Source organism: Mesoplodon bidens, assembly GCF_964165515.1.
Source record: "Mesoplodon bidens genome assembly, chromosome: 14".
In the NCBI taxonomy this organism is placed as follows: Eukaryota; Metazoa; Chordata; class Mammalia; order Artiodactyla; family Ziphiidae; genus Mesoplodon; species Mesoplodon bidens.
The window spans coordinates 80,345,909-80,363,293 of record NC_138170.1 but is presented as its reverse complement, the minus strand read 5'-3'; positions in this window follow the sequence as shown (position 1 = coordinate 80,363,293).

Below are 17,385 nucleotides of genomic sequence, written 5' to 3'. Positions count from 1 at the left end.
TGCCTCAGGTGTTTTTATTCTCTAAGGGATCACAGCTTTGCATTGCCTATTATCCAATGCCTGAAAACTGTTGCCTCAAAACTGTGTTATATTTTTTATGGTGGGAGGGCTAGTCTAGTCCCAGTGAATTTGTTAAAACAAAATGCAAAAATCAAACATTTTTAAGTAGAATGATGGCATGGTGAGATTTGTGTTTTAAAAAGTAATAATCATTATACCAAAGAGAAACAGAGAAGAGAGTACTTATTAGAAAAAGATTTAGCTGATAGAATCATCTGACTATGGTGACAAATTGAGCTGAGGGTAGAGGAATGGGAGGAATTCAGAATAGCAATGATATTTTAGCCAGAAAATTTTGTATACAAAAAGGGGAACTCAGAAAGAGAGCAAGTTTACTTAGTGGAGGGGGATAGTGTTGGATTGGAGGAAATCTTAAAAATGGGTACAGAACGCCTTTCTACCGCTTTTCTGACCCTGCCACTCTGACTGTCTTAAGTTGTTTCAAAACAAGCATTTTAACTAAAACTATTGAACATTGTACTATGCACCGAATTGTCTGTAACATCTTTGAAATCTGGTTAAAATGGTATATTCTGCAACAAATTCCCTTGTTATTTTAATTTTAGATCAGTGCCCTATATAGATCACTCAAACTATTTCCAATATTTTCTATTTTTATTTTCATCAGATTATTTTACAGTAATCCATTATTTCACATGAAAATTTTACACTAAACATGAATTTCCTGATAGTTTTGATCTCTAGAAAACAGTACAGGTTACTACTTTTGCTATGTGCATTTTTACCTGGGTTATATTATTACTATCAAGTTCAATTTTCCCAGGTAATACTATACAAATTCAAATTATGTCAAGAATATTTTATTCCTTATGAAAAAGCATGTATATATGTATAACTGAATCACTTTGCCATGCAGCAGAAATTAACACAACATTGTAAATCAACTATACTTGAATAAAATAAAATAAAAAATATCTTATTCTTATATCAGTTTAAATAACTAATGAAGCTTATCATATAGAGTTTTTGTTCCTCTTATTTTTACTTTATTTTTTTCTACTACTAATGTTGTTATATACTGGATAAAAGACCCATCATTTATGTTTATATCATAGCTAATCCCCCCCAAAATTGAGAACAATTCTAGGATTGTTGCATTGTCAAAATTCTTTACCTGCATTAAAATGAATTTTTCAATTTTAAGGTATTTTATTTATCCTGGTGTTACTCTCTCTTAAGGCGGCACTGCATATGCCATTCTTCCCTTCTGGGACAGGGTTTCTGGATACCACCAATTAGTATCCAGATGAAAGAATATCTGCTTTGGATCTGGCTTGCATGGATAATATGCAACTTGAACACATTTTTCATTCAGGTTGATCTTTCGTATACTGATTAAACCTGGGGAGGGAAACAAGCAAATTGCTATGCTGCAAGATTCCCTGGGAGTCAGTCATAAATAGGTACATTTGGAACAATATAAGATTAACCAAAGCCATCTGGCATATTGACTGCTGACTTTTAAAAGCACAGCAGGTTAAAATAAACTCAGATTTGAAATTGGTAGGGTCAAAACATTCTGCTTCACTTAGAAACTATTGCTAGATTTAAAGAAGCAGTTAAGACAGAAAGTAAAAATAAATTTTTACCCTCAGAGTTGTAGCAGTAAGATAGTGTTCTAGATTGGGTATCCTGCAAAAATATATTATACAGACACAGATGCTTCTTTTCCCCCTAAAGTTATTTAAGTAAATAGTAGCCAAACTCTTGGACAGAATTTTTACAGCTTTTATCACTGTAAACTTTGTTGAATGAGTCACATTTTCTGACAATTTTCTGTCAATAATTGCTGACACATTATTTTAAGTCTCCGTCTTCTGAAAACAAAGATTTGCCTGGAATGGCTTTATTTTTCTGACTGTGTAGTTTATTTCTTGATAGGATACATTTCAAAAACAGGCCGCATTCTTCCATGTGGTAGAGAAATCAGAGAAGAAGGAGAGAAACAATATACGCAGGAGGCATTCCCAATCTATGATTCAGAGCTTTGCCACTATTGATGCAAAGGGTTGAGTAGTGGGAATGAACAGGGTACAGGTCAGGAACCCAGTCTGTATTTCTGAAATATATTTTACGCTGTCCCCATATTTCTAAAACTAAATCATAGTGTGCTGCTAGCTGTGCAGGCCTAGAAAATGCTCCTTCATTTCTGCCTTTTCATCTTCAAATGGGGAGATCTGTAGCAGAAAAATTCAGAGCAATACTGCTACCCTGTAGTTTAAGTCTTGTTTTCAAGGTCATCACTTCAACTAACTCCTACCACAAAAGCTATTTGTTAGATTTTAGTATTCCTGCTTGACTGATGAAGTGACTTAGTGACTTGCATCAAACTGCATAGCCAGGACCAGAGCCCATCCTTTCCCCATGATCCTTCTCTTAACAATTATACTGCTCCACCTGGCTTGCAATCTCTATCCTTTCAACCAAATGGAAGCTTGTTTTGATCAAAAATTGCTTTAATCAAAAAACATTAATTCAAAAAGATACATGCACCCCAGTGTTCCCAGCAGCAGTATTTACAATTGCCAAGATATGGAAGCAACCTAAGTGTTCATTACAGATGAATGAATAAAGAAGATGAATGTGTGTGTGTGTATATATATATATATATATATATACACACACACACACACAGTGAAATATAACTCAGCCATAAAAAAGAATAAAATAATGCCATTTGCAGCAACATGGTTGGACTTGGAGGCCATTATAAGTGAAATAAGTTAGACAAAGACAAATATTGTATAATGTCGCTTATATGTGGAATCTAAAAAATACAACAAGCTAGTGAATATAACAAAAAATAAGCAGACTCACAGATATAGAGAACAAACTAGTGGTTACTGGTGGGGAGACAGGGGAGGGGGGCAATATAGGGGTGGGAAAGTGGGAGGTACAAACTATCGGGTGTAAGATAAGCTATAGGGATGTACTGTATAACACGGGAAAAATAGCCAATATTTTGTAATAACTGTCAGTGGAGTGCAACCTTTAAAAATTGTATAAAGCTGAAATTTTAAAATTTTGCTTTTATCATCTTCAAAAATTTTTCACCAGTTATTATTGCTTATATTAAATAATGAATAATTATAAATACATGGTTTTATGACATGGGGAAGTATTAAGATCAGCAGTAATGCAAACCTTATCTGCTCTTCCATACCTAGGGCTAACTGTCTTCACCGCACACCCCAAATAACCTCCACCTTGGTGTTTGTGTCCATCATCACACCCTGATTTGCTTTGTAGTTTACTCACTGATGAATGTATTTATGGTTAATATTCAGTTGTTAAGCACTTGCACACCTGTTTGTAAGATATCAAAATATTTTCTGATCCCTTAGTAAATAGTCACTATCCTAAGCCTGTTTTGGACCCATCTGCTCCAGATGTTCAGGTCACTATCATGAAACCTACTAGAATTTTCCATGATCCAGAAAATAAAAGGTTACTGCTTGGCACATCAAACCTCCTCCAGAAGAAAGAGAAGGCTCCAGTATTATGGCTGTTATTTGTTCTGATTGGTCAGTGCCTCTGTGATACCAGTTGTTAAATATTTATAGCATCTCAAACAATACATTGTTCAGTTTTTTTTTTTTTGGCTTCTTTATTGTTTAGTTTTTTTTAAATGGTTATAGTTAACTGTCATTGTGTGTATTATTCCATTATATGACTATATCAAAATTTACTTATCCCAGAGATTACCCAGTTATTTGATAATATGAATACTACTATGATGTTTACTGCATGTTTCTCAGTGCACATGTGTTAAGAGTTTCACCAGGTAAATGAGTCTGGGAGATTGATAGGTTATTGGCTTTGTGGGTCTTCAGTTTTGCTTGAAAATGTCATTATTTTTCAAAATGGCTGTTAACATGTTATACTCCTGCCAGTAGTGTAAAATAATTCCTGCTATCCATATCCCTGCCAATGCTTGATATTGACAGTATTTTAAATTTTTGCCAAGTTGATAAGTAAAAAATAGTATTTCATTGGGTTTTAAGCATTTCCCTGTTGATTTATGAGATTGAATATTTTCCTATGTTTATTCCCCACCCACATATTCTCTTTTAGGTTCTTATTCAAATTCTTATTATTTTATTGGAGTATTTTTGTTCTTTTTCTTATCAGTTTGTAAACTTTACTTATATAGTCTATAATTTTTTCAGTTATGTGTTACAACTATTGTTTCACAGTTTTTAACTTGTCATTTCACTTTCTTTATGGTTTTCTTTGACAAATAGATTTTAAATTTTAAAGTAGTCAAATGTATCAGTATGTTTCTTTTGTTTGTATTTTTTGTATATGAAATTCCTCCCTAACTTTACTACATAAAGATATTCTTCTGTTACCTTCTGAGGGTTTTACGCTTTTTACTTTTCATATTTAAGTCTTTAAGCAACCTATACATTTTTTATATAAATGAAGTAGGAATGCAGTTTGTTTCCTGATATGGATAATCAATTGTCCTAGCACTACTCACTTTTGTATTCTTTCCTAACTGATCTTGATTGCCTTATCTATCATAACTGAAATTCAATATATTGTAAGTGTGTTTCTGGGTTCTCCTATTCTGTTCTACTCATCTGTGTATCACCATGACAATAACTGTACCCTTAAAAGAATTCACAACACTTGGAGCGGCAGATATGATAATATTATGTTGTCATTTTTACAGTATTTAAAATCAACTTTATTGAAGAATAATTTACATACAGTAGAACACACTCATTTTAAGTATAGCCCAATAACTTAAAAATTTTTATTAAAAATTTTTTTATTTGAGTATAGTTGATTTACAATGTTTCAGGTGTACAGCAAAGTGATTCAGTTATATATATCTGTATATCTATCTATTTATACTCTTTTCAGATTCTTTTTCATTATACGTAATTACAAGATATTGAGTATAGTTCCCTGTGCTATACAGTAGGTCCTTATTTGTTATCTATTTTACATGTAGTAGTGAGTATATGTGAATCTCAAATTCCCAATTTGTCACTCCCCCTTTCTATCTTCTTTGGTAACCATGTTTGTTTTCTACGTCTATGAGTCTATTTCTGTTTTGCAAATAAGTTCATTTGTGTCGTATTTTATACTCCACATATAAGTGATATCATATGATATTTGTCTTTGTCTGACTTACTTCACTTGGTATGATAATCTCTAGGTCCATCCATGTTGCTACAAATGGTGTTATTTCATTCTTTTTATGGCTGAGTAGTATTCCACTGTATGTGTATACCACATCTTTTTTATTCATTCATCTGTTGATGGATATTTAGATTGCTCCCATGTCTTGGGTATCGTAAATAGTGCTGCTATGAACATTGGGGTACAGGTATCTTTTCAAATTAGTTTTCATCTTTTCCAGATGTAAGCCCAGGAGTGGGATTGCTGGATCATATGATAACTTTTAGTTTTTTAAGGAACCTCCATACTGTTTTCCATAGTTAGCCCAATGACTTTTGAGTCTATATACACCTATGTAACAACTACTATAACGTTTATGAAACAACTGTTTTAGACTTGGACCACAAGCAGATCAGGACTGTGAACCTTGAGAGAAGGACAACACAGGAGAAGAGTGCTAGGACTGCTCTGCTCTTCCTAGAAGTTCTTTCAAAAACATGGTAACATGGTGCCGACACGGGGAAGCCAGGCAGATCAGAGCAAACTTGCCCCTGAGAAGACGGACACTGGGATTCAGAGAATGGGCAGCTGTCATTTTGGGGGCAGAATACTAGAGAGGAGGGAACTAAATAGAAAAGGAGCTCCAGAAATCTGTATAAGGCTCTTCTTGAGTTTGTTGCTGAGTATTAAGCTACATGTGTAAGCTGAACAACTCCCAGAGCCCACACACCAGAGCTGAAGACATTGGAGTTCTGACCACACCAAATGGAAAGACCTCACTGAACACCTGGGGCATCCAGCAGAGACCCCAGAAGGGCAATGCCTAAACTAGTAGTGCTAACAAGACTAAACTAACAGCAGTGCTAAACTAGTCCAAAATTTTCAGAATCAAGGACAGAGTTTTCTTCTTCCTGAAAACTTCTCTTAAACTTTTAATAGAAGGGAAGTTGGGGGTCAGGTGCAAAGGGCTGCCTCCTGCATGCTGCCAATTTCAGATTCGGAAAAAAAATCACTCTTTTCCTATACTTCACTACTCAGAATAGGTCTATTAAAGACAGCCAGTTAATACAAACATCTCCTCTGGCTGCATGAATTGGTACATACTTGTCCAAGTGTGTTGGATTTGATTTGTTGTACCCTTTCTCTAAAATAAAGCCATCTGGGAGATGGGAGAAATTATTTTTTTAATTGAGTGATACCTTCAAGTCATACTCCTGATTTGTACTTCTACTCAGACTACTGAAATACACAAAGAATATCCTGCAAGGAAAAAGAGAGTTCACCAAAACCTCAGTATAGTTTGGCTTCATAAAAACCCATTTGGCTGTGTTATGGCTGCTTTTGATTGTAATGGGATTTTCCATAGTCTGGCACTAAATCCAGGATCATCAGTCAAAAAAAAAAATCTTGAAGAATGTAGGAATATCTGTTCAGAAACAGAACATCCACTCTTAGCAGATGTGGAAAAAGGATATTTCTTTGAGTATGGCTCCTGAACAATCCTACATTCAAGTAATTTCCTTGAGCCTTTGAAAAATGTTCTCCATTTGGCAGAATAGAGATAATAAATGATGTGCTTTTCAGCAATTCACCTAGGAGCAATAAGAGAATGACAAGCTTGCAACTCTTTTTTTCCCCCCACTTAGTAGACTAGCTATAAGTTCCAAAATACAAAGGGATATTTTTAGAAGCAGATCTGTAAGCACATTGTACCCAAGATGGGATTTGAGTGAACTCCAATACAGAAAAGTCATTTTACAATTTGGAGCCATATCACATGGAGAATGTGTTAAATAAGACTTTTCTTTCCAGAATGATTTTATCCTGTATAATGAATTTCTTACTGTAACTTCATTAAAAAAATTATCTTCAGCTACAACTAACAAGTTTTAACTAGGGTTAAGTAAAGATCTCATTTCCATGGTAGATTCCAATTTCCTATGACTTTTGTTCTAATAAACTAGCACTAAATTAGCACATCTCCCATTCTGCCCTATTGTCTGCACCACTGCAATGTTTAATGTTTAGTTCAATTATGTGCAGAGACCCAATACCCTGCAGATGCCCCCGACAGTCACTTTGAGTTTTGCTGCTCTTAATCCTCACAAGGGCTCTGTGGATGGGCTCATGAAGCCTTTTAAGGTTGTGTGAATACTCAGTGAGATAATCCACATAAAGCATAGAGCCTGGAACGTAGTAACAAGCCATTAAAGTGTAGCAGTTCTATCCTAATTTCTGCCGTATCAGTCAGAGTTCAATGGCATGTGCAGTTGAACCATGGCAGAGCCAGGGTTCTGTATGCCCCATGTGTGCACGTACCTGAAGCCTGTACTTTCCTTGACTTCATGCTTAATCCTTTTGTGGACTCTGCTGAAACAAACTTCAACCAATAGCTCAACAATAACAATTTTACTTCGAGTGTTTTCTTCTTTTCCTAAATAACTTTTAATTATTTTGAGATCCTGGGGCTCTGTCTTCAATAAACATTTTTTTTTTCAAATAAGAAGAGGAAGAACACTTTAGGTAACACAGAACACCTAAGAGGAAAAGTTACCGCATGTATGCTGGAAACTAATTTCATTCAAAGTTAAAGTATCTGTAAACCAGATCTGCTGATACCTTTGGTGTCTGCACCCAGACACTCAGAAGACTATTGGTGAAGTGAGTCATAGCTGCAAAAGTAGAATCTACAAGGGAAGAAGGAACCATGTGAAGGGACATGGCCTCACCCCAAACCCCACCAGACACTGCTTTCAGAATTGTGCATCTCTGAAATTTTTGGAGCTTGAGGAGAATATATTTAATTATTTCTTTTCTTTTAATTCATAGAATTTTGAGGTAGAATTTTAAGTATTTGTAAGGCTTCCTGTGGCTGGGTCTAGTCTAGCTCTACCACTTATTTGTTTTATTTGGGATTTGTTATTTCTTACCTTTGTAAATCTCAATTCTGAATTTGAGATTATGGAACACACTGGTATTTCTGGAAGATTGAATAAATGAATCATTTGTGAAAGCAATTTTCAAATGCAATGCAAAAGTATGCCATCATCCAGAGATTGTTTTCCCACAACACACCTTGAAATAGTTCACTCTTGCAATTTGTAAGATGACATTTAAAGAGAAGGACAGGTTTCAATCCGTTTGTCGTATTTATTTTTGATGTGGAGAGGATACAGTTTATGGAATGACTGTGATGTGTGACTGCAACTTCAGCCATCACTTATTTGATGCTCTTGCATGAGTGCCCTCAGGCCCAGTGTGACTCCTCGGAGCTCCCCAGGTTACAGAAGTCAGTGGGCCAGAGGACTCGCTTGCTTCCATTGTTGAGCAAGATGATGATATAAATTCCTTATAGCTTCTGTGAGTTGGATCCATGGATACCTTTGGGAATCTTTGGAGATGGTGCCTTTGAATTCGTGTGGAAGTGCTCAAGTTTATAATCACTCGGACACTTGTTAAAAGTTAGGGAATAAAACTATATATTTTAGGGCTTCCCTGGTGGCACAGTGGTTGAGAGTCCGCCTGCTGATGCAGGGGACACGGGTTCATGCCCCGGTCCGGGAAGATCCCACATGCCGCGGAGCAGCAGGGCCCATGAGCCATGGCCGCTGAGCCTGCGCGTCTGGAGCCTGGGCTCCGCAACGGGAGAGGCCACAACGGTGAGAGGCCTGCGCACCACAAAAAAAAAAAAACACTATATATTTTAAAAAGAAATAAAAATTTGTAAGAATTTTATGACAAATTGTAAAAAAGTCAAAAGAGAAGAGATAGGGAAATGTTTGCAACACAGATGATAGAAAAATATTTTAATACACACAGAGCTTCTACAAGCTCATAAAAGAGACAAACAAATAGAAATTTGGGCAAACTATTTAAACTAATAATTTATAGAAGAGAAAATAAAATGGCCAATAAACATATAATATGATATTCATACTCTCTAGTAGTCAAATAAACACAAATTAAAGAAACAATATGATATTCAACTCTCAAACTGACAAAAATATAAAAAGGATGTATAGGCCTGGACACTCTTGGGCTGGTAAGGGTGTGAATTGCTATACCACCTCTAAAAATTAATCTAGAACTATCTACCAAAATTAAAAATTCAAAAACACTTTTCCCTAGTAATCCCAGTTTGGGAGTTTAATAGCAGCTAAATGGAAGAGTGAAATTAAAGTGAATGGGAAGTTGATTTTTAACTTTGTATATTTTTGCATTCTGTTGCTTGATTGCTTAATAAAATAAGCGTGTAATGCTCATGTGATTTATATATATTATCTCACACATATATATATATATCACATGAGCATTACATGATATATATTATATCATGTAATATATATTTATTACATGATATTATATATATATAATATTCTTCTGTTTAGCTGCTATTGCTCATGTGATATATATATATAATATATAATGAGATGATATAATATATGATATATATATATAATGAAATGTCCACAAAACATTAGGACAAACTTAGGTGGCTTAGGTGGCTTCAGTGGCAATTCAGAAAGTTCATAATAAGGTAAGTTACAGTCTTTTCCATTCTCTGGTGGACATACCACATATGGTATCATCTGCCCAGTCTAAATGTTGGAGGATGACATGTTTATTCACAAATTGAAGAAATTCCAGAAAAGGGAAAACAGAATAATGAAAGACTGGAAGTCACATCTCATATGCAAAGATTTAATGACCTGAGTGACCTAAATTAACAGCTTCCTGTCCTTCACTCTTCAACCTTCTGCAAATAGACCTTGCTAGTCCATGACCTATTTATCAAATCCAAAGGCTGTTTTTTTTTTTTAATTTGAGCTGTTATGGAGATTACATGAAATATACAAAAACTTTAAAAAGGTGTCTGGCATGCAGAAATTCTTAATAAATATCATTGTTATTGTTGGTGTCTTTGAATGGCCCGATGAAAACACTCCTCTTTCCCCACTTTAGTTATAAATCAAACGACAAATAAGACAAAGAATTGTCAGGTGGAGACCAAATTACCACCATTATCACTGGGATGGAAAGCATGCTTCCTGATTTTAATGCCAAAATTAGTGAGACTCATCTTCCTTTAGAACAGGCAGCAAAAAAAACAGTGAGTGTGTCACGAGCTGGATTCTAGCAACAAAGATATATTTGTATCTCTGGATCTTCTTGTTCCCAAGAGAAAGAGGAAAGGAAAGGATATGAATATGTTATTTCACTTTTCAGGCACCTCAGTCTGATATCTCACTACCTTCTCCTGGGCAGAGTTAAGTGAGAGAATGGAGAGAGATCAGGAGTGATAAGGTAATAAACTCTCTCCATGTGGAAGGAAATATCTAGAATGGGGAAGAACTACCTCTGCAAACATCATATGATTATTATAGTGACTGCATTCTCTGGTCTCAGCTCACATTTAGACTAGATCTATAATGTTCCATTTATGCTTAACAATGTGGATCTGTGATCTGTTTGAAGACAAAAAGATGATTTTCAACAGGAAATCTGAAAAAGAAAACCACCGTGGTTTTCTATGCACACATATGCAATACAATAAGCACCAGAGACTTGATTGCAAGTAAATAACAAAAGAGCTCAAAAGCATCTTATAATTCCTCCATATGACTAAACAACTACAGAATCAGAAAAAAATGAAAGAAATACCTTAATCAATAAAAAGTTAACCAAGATGTTTTAAATTATATTAAAATAAATTGAATAGCAATGGTTCTCACTCAGTATGGCCAAATAGGAAAACAAGTTAATTAATTGTTTCAAGTGCAATAGACAATAATTATTGTTTTGAATAGGTTTTAAAACACTTTCTATTCATTTTCAAAAGTGATAGTGCACAGATTTGCTTTCCTAAACCAAAGTAATTTCCAAGTCAAATTTTAGAGTGTCTCCATTATCTTTCTTCATTAATTTCAGGCAATTACAGAAATTAATTCAAAACTCTTCACCTGTGGTTCAAGATTACAAACTAAAAAAGTAAAATTAATATTGCTTTCGTGCTCAGGAAGTTTTATGAAAATAAAGTTCACTTCATGTTTTAAAATAGATACAAATCATTTCATATTTTAAAGTAGGTGCAACTTAGCACAAATTACACTGTAAAATTAGCATTTCTCTATACATGGATGATTAAAGGAAAACATTTAAAAGAAGTATATTTAGGAAAAATGTTTTAAGTACTGCTACTCCCAAAGGGGTTGCGTGGCAAGAATGGAAGGTAGACGAAAGAGTAAAGGCTCTTGTCAGAGCCTCTTGTAGCTTTTGGTGATGCAAGAAATACTTTACTGCAGACATTTATGCAGCTTATGATACCCATCCTGTTTTCCTGACCTTGGCTAACTGGCCTAGAAGTTAGTGAAAAGCTACCAGTATGGGCATGAGGTGGTCAAATCCTCAAAAGTGGTATGGCACTGACTACCATTAACCATCCATCCACATTGGATACTGCAAACCACCCCACATCAACCATATATCCTCTTGAAGGACTACACATGGGACCAGAGAGAAAGTGGTCTCTTGAGTCAATTCATTTTCTGAGTAAAGCCTCCTCTATAAGGCCTCTTGGTTTTGGGGTGACCATTTCACTGTTCAGGTGACTATTTCTAACATAGCTCCTTATTTTCCTTTATTCTAGCAATTAAGTCATAACGAAGCTAACCTAGGGTTCTTGTGGCTTTATATACTAAAAGAATCTGACATACTCATGTTGCTAAATCTAATAGACAATTTCAATACTCTTCTTATGTGATCTTTCAACAGCATTTGTTAAAGTTGGCGATCCTCTCCTTGAAAATCTTTCCTTTCTTGGCAAGTGACTCTCCAGACCATAGTACTTTCCCCCCACCACATGTGTTCTTCTTAAAGAAATCCATCTATGCCCAGGGCTGAAACTACCATATTTGCATAGGTGACATCCACATAAACATTTCCAGTTTCTTAGCTCTAGACCACACCACCGCTTCTAAAAGCCCATCAGGAGGTTCCACAGTCTCCGCTAGTTTAATACAGGTTGATCTGAACTCATCACTTTCTCCCCAAATCTACCTTTCCTCCTCTGTTCCCTAGTCAGACGGTGACCTTGGAATTCCTTCTCCACATTCCTTCCCCTTCCTCCATGTTTTATTAGAAAATTGTGACCAGTATCTTCCCAAATTTCTCCAGGCTCGAAATATAATTATCTGCAATTCTGAGTGACTCATTTGCAGGAAGGGTCTGCTTAGTTCAAGTATTGAAGCATTTATATTTTTAATTAAAAGTTAAAAAGATTAATTATTTCTGTTATATAAAAATACATAAAGAATGTGCTCATGTACCAGCTTATGAGATAGTTTAACTGATGTCCTCTGTGAGTCCTGCCTTTGTGACATTCCCTTCTCTCCCAATCTCACACCAAATGCAATCACTAACATGGATTAAGTGTTTATATTCACAAGAATTTCCATTAACATTTTTTTTTTTTTTCGGTACGCGGGCCTCTCACTGCTGTGGCCTCTCCCGTTGTGGAGCACAGGCTCCGGACGTGCAGGCTCAGCGGCCATGGCTCACGGGCCCAGCCGCTCTGTGGTGCGTGGAATCCTCCCGGACCAAGGCACGAACCCGTGTCCCCTGCATCGACAGGCGGACCCCCAACCACTGCGCCACCAGGGAAGCCCAATTTCCATTAACTTTTACAAATATGTATATGTATCTCTAAAAAATGTGGTATTATTTTGGATATTAAAAAATTTTATATGAATTATGTCATACTAATGTATTTTTTGCAACTTGATTTTTTTTTTTTTTTTTTTTTTTACAGTACACGGGCCTCTCAGTGTTGTGGCCTCTTCCGTTGCGGAGCACAGGCTCTGGATGCGCAGGCGCAGCGGCCATGGCTCACGGGCCCAGCCACTCCGCGGCATGTGGGATCTTCCCGGACTGGGGCACGAAACCGTGTCCCCTGCATTGGCAGGCGGACTCTCAACCACTGCGCCACCAAGGAAGCCCCTGCAACTTGACGTTTTAATGTTCAATATTTTCTTTGTGAAATATATGTATGGATATACAGTAGTCCTCCCTGTCGTGAGGAATACATTTCCCCAGTGGATTCCTGAAAGCAGGGATAGTACCAAACCCTAAATACACTATGCTTTCCCCATACTAATGGGTGAATGGCGTATACTGCATGGACATGCTGAACAAAGCGATGATTAAAATCCTGGGCAAGAGGGAGTTGGATGGCGTAGGATTTCATCATGTTACTCAGAATGGCACACAATTTAAAATTTATGAATTGTTTATTTCTGGAATTTTCCATTTAATATTTTCAGACCATGGTTGACTGTGGGTACCTGAAACTGCAGAAAGCAAAACTGTGGATGAGGGGGGACTACTGTATACATATTTTTTTGTGATATATATATATATATATGGATATTTATGTAGATAAATGTAGATAATATTAGCTTTTGTTCTTTTCCTTTCACTACTTGATAGTATCCCATCAAATAAAAATTCTTCAGTTTATTTAACTGTTTGTCTTTGGATGTAATATAAGTAATTTCTAACTTTTTGCTATTAAAAACAGTGCTGATCTGAACAGTGATGTACAATATTTTTGTGCATATGTGTAATACGTGCCTGGAAGGGGAGTGCTGGATCTTAAGATAGCAGATTTTCAAATGCATTAGTTATTGCAGTTTTCTCCTTAATTTGTACTTTCACCAGCAGAGTTTAACAGCTCCCTTACTGTATATCATGGCCAAACATAGCCTTTATAACTATAATGCATTATAACTAAATTTCCCTCTAAACACTGTTTTCTCTGTGTAAATCTCGGTATGTTGTGTTTTGATTTTTGTTCATCTCAAAGTATTTTCTAATTTCCCTTGTGATTTCTTCCTTGATCCATTGGTTATTTAGAAGTGTGTTATTCATTTTCACATATTTGTGAAATTCCCAGATTTCCTTCTGTTATTGATTTCTAGTTTCATTCCATTGTGGTCAGAGAACATAATTTGTATGATTTCAATCCTTTTGAATTTACTGAGAAAGGTTTTGTGGCCTAATATATGGTCTATCACAAGAAATATTTCACCTTTATGTGAGAAGAATGTGTATTATGCTGTTATTGGATAGACAGTTCTATAGATGTCTTTTGGGTGTGCTTGGTTTACAATGCTGTTCAGGTCTTCTATTTCCTTGTTGATCTTCAGCCTAGTTTTTCTATCAATTATTGAAAGTGTGGTGGTATTGAAATCTCCAAGTATTGTTGTTGACTTGTTGACTTGTCTATTTCTCCCTTCAATTCTACCCCTTTTGTGTCATGTGTTTAGAGGTTCTGTTGCTAGGTGCATATATAATTGTTATGGCTTCCTGATGGATTGATCCTTTTATTATAAAATATCCTTCTTTATCTCTAGTAACAATTTTAAGTTAAAGTCTATTTTTAATAATGAAAGTATAGCTATTCACCTATCTTTTAGTTACTGTTTGGTTACCTTTTTTTTAATCCTTTTAATTTCAAACTGTTTCTGTCTATAAATCTAAAGTTGTCTCTTGTAGGTAAAAGATAGTTTATTTGAAAAAAAATTATTCTGCCTTTCTCTGCCTTCTTCTTTCCTTCCTTCTTTCCTTTCATTTTTCTTTTCTTTCATCCCTTCTTTAGTTAGTAACAATCTTGGTTGCCCACTCCAAAGACTGTAAGAAAATGATTGAAGAACAAGTAGTTTATTTAAGAAATAAGTCTGAAGTGGAATTAGGGAAGAAACCAGGAGGGCAAGGCAGCCGATAACAAATACATGATCAAAATAGATCCCATTGTGAGAAATCAGAGATTTATCCTACTGGGGAACTGTGGGAGTGAGTGTAGACATGGAATCTCAGATTTATCCACTTATTCACTTGAGTGGTGAGGGAACTGGAACAATTATATACCGACTCATATTAGTAACTAGTTGAGGGAGTATTATTTCTGCTCTTCTCTGGATTTCCACTGGCAAGGGTAAAGTAAGCTTCCACTGCTTGAAAAAGTCCTTACGCGGTTGGGGGGCAGAGTGCTTGTACCATAAGCTTATGCCTGAGGGCCTGTGGGTAGTAGTCTCACCCTGTCAATTCCATTGTCGCAGTATCATCAAGGGACAATTTCAACTTTTTCTCACTGATTTTCTATGCCAATTCTGTTGTATATGAAACATCCATTACATATGTGGGTGTTCTGAGCTTTTTATTCTGTTCCATTGATCTATTTGCTATCTCAGATCAGAGCCTACACTGTGCCCTTTCTCATTCTTGTTATTGGTAACATGGGTCTTCTCTGTTTTGTCTCATCGGCCGACAAGCACTGCATCAACTTTATTGGTTTCTTCAGACAATTGGCTTTGTTACATTGATTTTCTCCAGTGATGTTTTCTGTTTCATTTATTTCTGCTTTGAATTTATTTTTTTTACATTCTTCTGTTTTCTTTGGACTTAATTTTCTCCTTATTTTTCTTTTTTTTGGGGTGTGTGTGGAAACTTCATTAACTTGTTGCTTCTTTCCTGATACAAGCATATAATACTGCACATTTCCCTTTAGGCACCGTTTTAACAGCATCCGACAGTTTTTGATATGTTGTATTTTCATCATTCAGTTTAAATTATTTTAAAATTTTACTTGTGATTTCTTCTTTGAACTATGGATTATGCTGAAGTTTTATTTCTGAATATCTGGGAAGTTTTAGATACCTTTTCAGTATTGATTTGTAACTTAATGATGTTGCGGTTAGAGACCATACTTTAACATTTTCATCTCCTCTGTTTTCTTTATTCTCTGTGTTTGTGGATTTCTTGAATTTGGATGTTAGATTTTCTAAACTGATCCTCTAATTGTCTCATTCAACTTCTATTATTTTCTTGATCTTTATCTTTCTGTTTTATTTTCTGAGAGACTTCTTTTATTTCATTTTCCACACAGCATTAAAGTTTTTATTACCATCATATCAATTATTTGATACCATCTGACTTGATTTTTTTTAACAGTCTAGTTTTGCAACCTCTGTTCTGCAAGTGCAAATTCAGTTAATTTATATCTTGTGATTACTTACATAATTGAATTTATATCTGCTATCTTATATTTTATTTTCTATTTTTTTCTGCTCCTTTTATGATTTTTTTTCTTAATGAAGACTTTTTAAAGATTCTCTTTGTACTTGTCTACTAGTTTTGAAGTTATAACCACTGTTTATATTCCAGTGGTTATATTAAAGTAGTAATGTATATATTGCAATACTTATCTTACAAAATATATAGTTAAGCACTACCTCTGCTACCCTCCCCAATAGACTTTAAAATATTTCACCTCTGGTCACTATCCCTCCTCCACACACCATACTATTTTCTATGTTTATGAATTCTTAGAAGAGACGTTTTCTTTTTTAATGCAACAAAGATAGAAAAGTCCCTCATTGTCTGTCATTACCTCTGGGTGGATATTATCAAGTTCATCATTTCTGTCAAGTACAAGAGCACTGACTTGTGATAGCAGGTCTCAGCTCATGTTCCCCATCTTAGCAATCCAATGATTTTCCCTTGGAGTTGTTGCATCTCCTGTGTCTAGTTTAATTAGGTCAGCAGATGCTACTTCAGTAGCCTTGAATTCAGCAAAAAACTTATCACTCTAACTTCTATCTCTTTTTTAATTTTGGTCTTTTGCAATTTTTCTTCTTTTTTTCACAAACTCTACTATAAAGATGCTTTAAAACTTTTATCCTTTACTCTTAGTATTTGAATTAAGAGATTTTTTTTTACAGTGAATCTTTATTTTTGTGCTTGTGACATACTACCAAAAATAAAAAGCTTGTATTAGTATTTGACTATTTTAAGTTATTTTTTGATTTCTTTTATCTTTATTATTTCATTCTGATATATTAACTGTAGTTTTCTGATACTAACTGCCTTGATAATACTCCAATGGCTATGCAAGCCAGTGTTGAGTAGGAGAAATAATGCATGAACTGCTGTATAAACTCTGAAGTATCATATAAAATTTTCATCACAAACATTTACCAAGAGTTTCTTACATGTTAAACACTTTGCTCGGTTCTTTGCAAATGCTAACTTTACTCTTCACAACGGCATTCACTCATCACCAAGAGTTGTAACACAGGAAGAAAGGGGTCAAGTTTCTCAAAACCATCTAGCTGA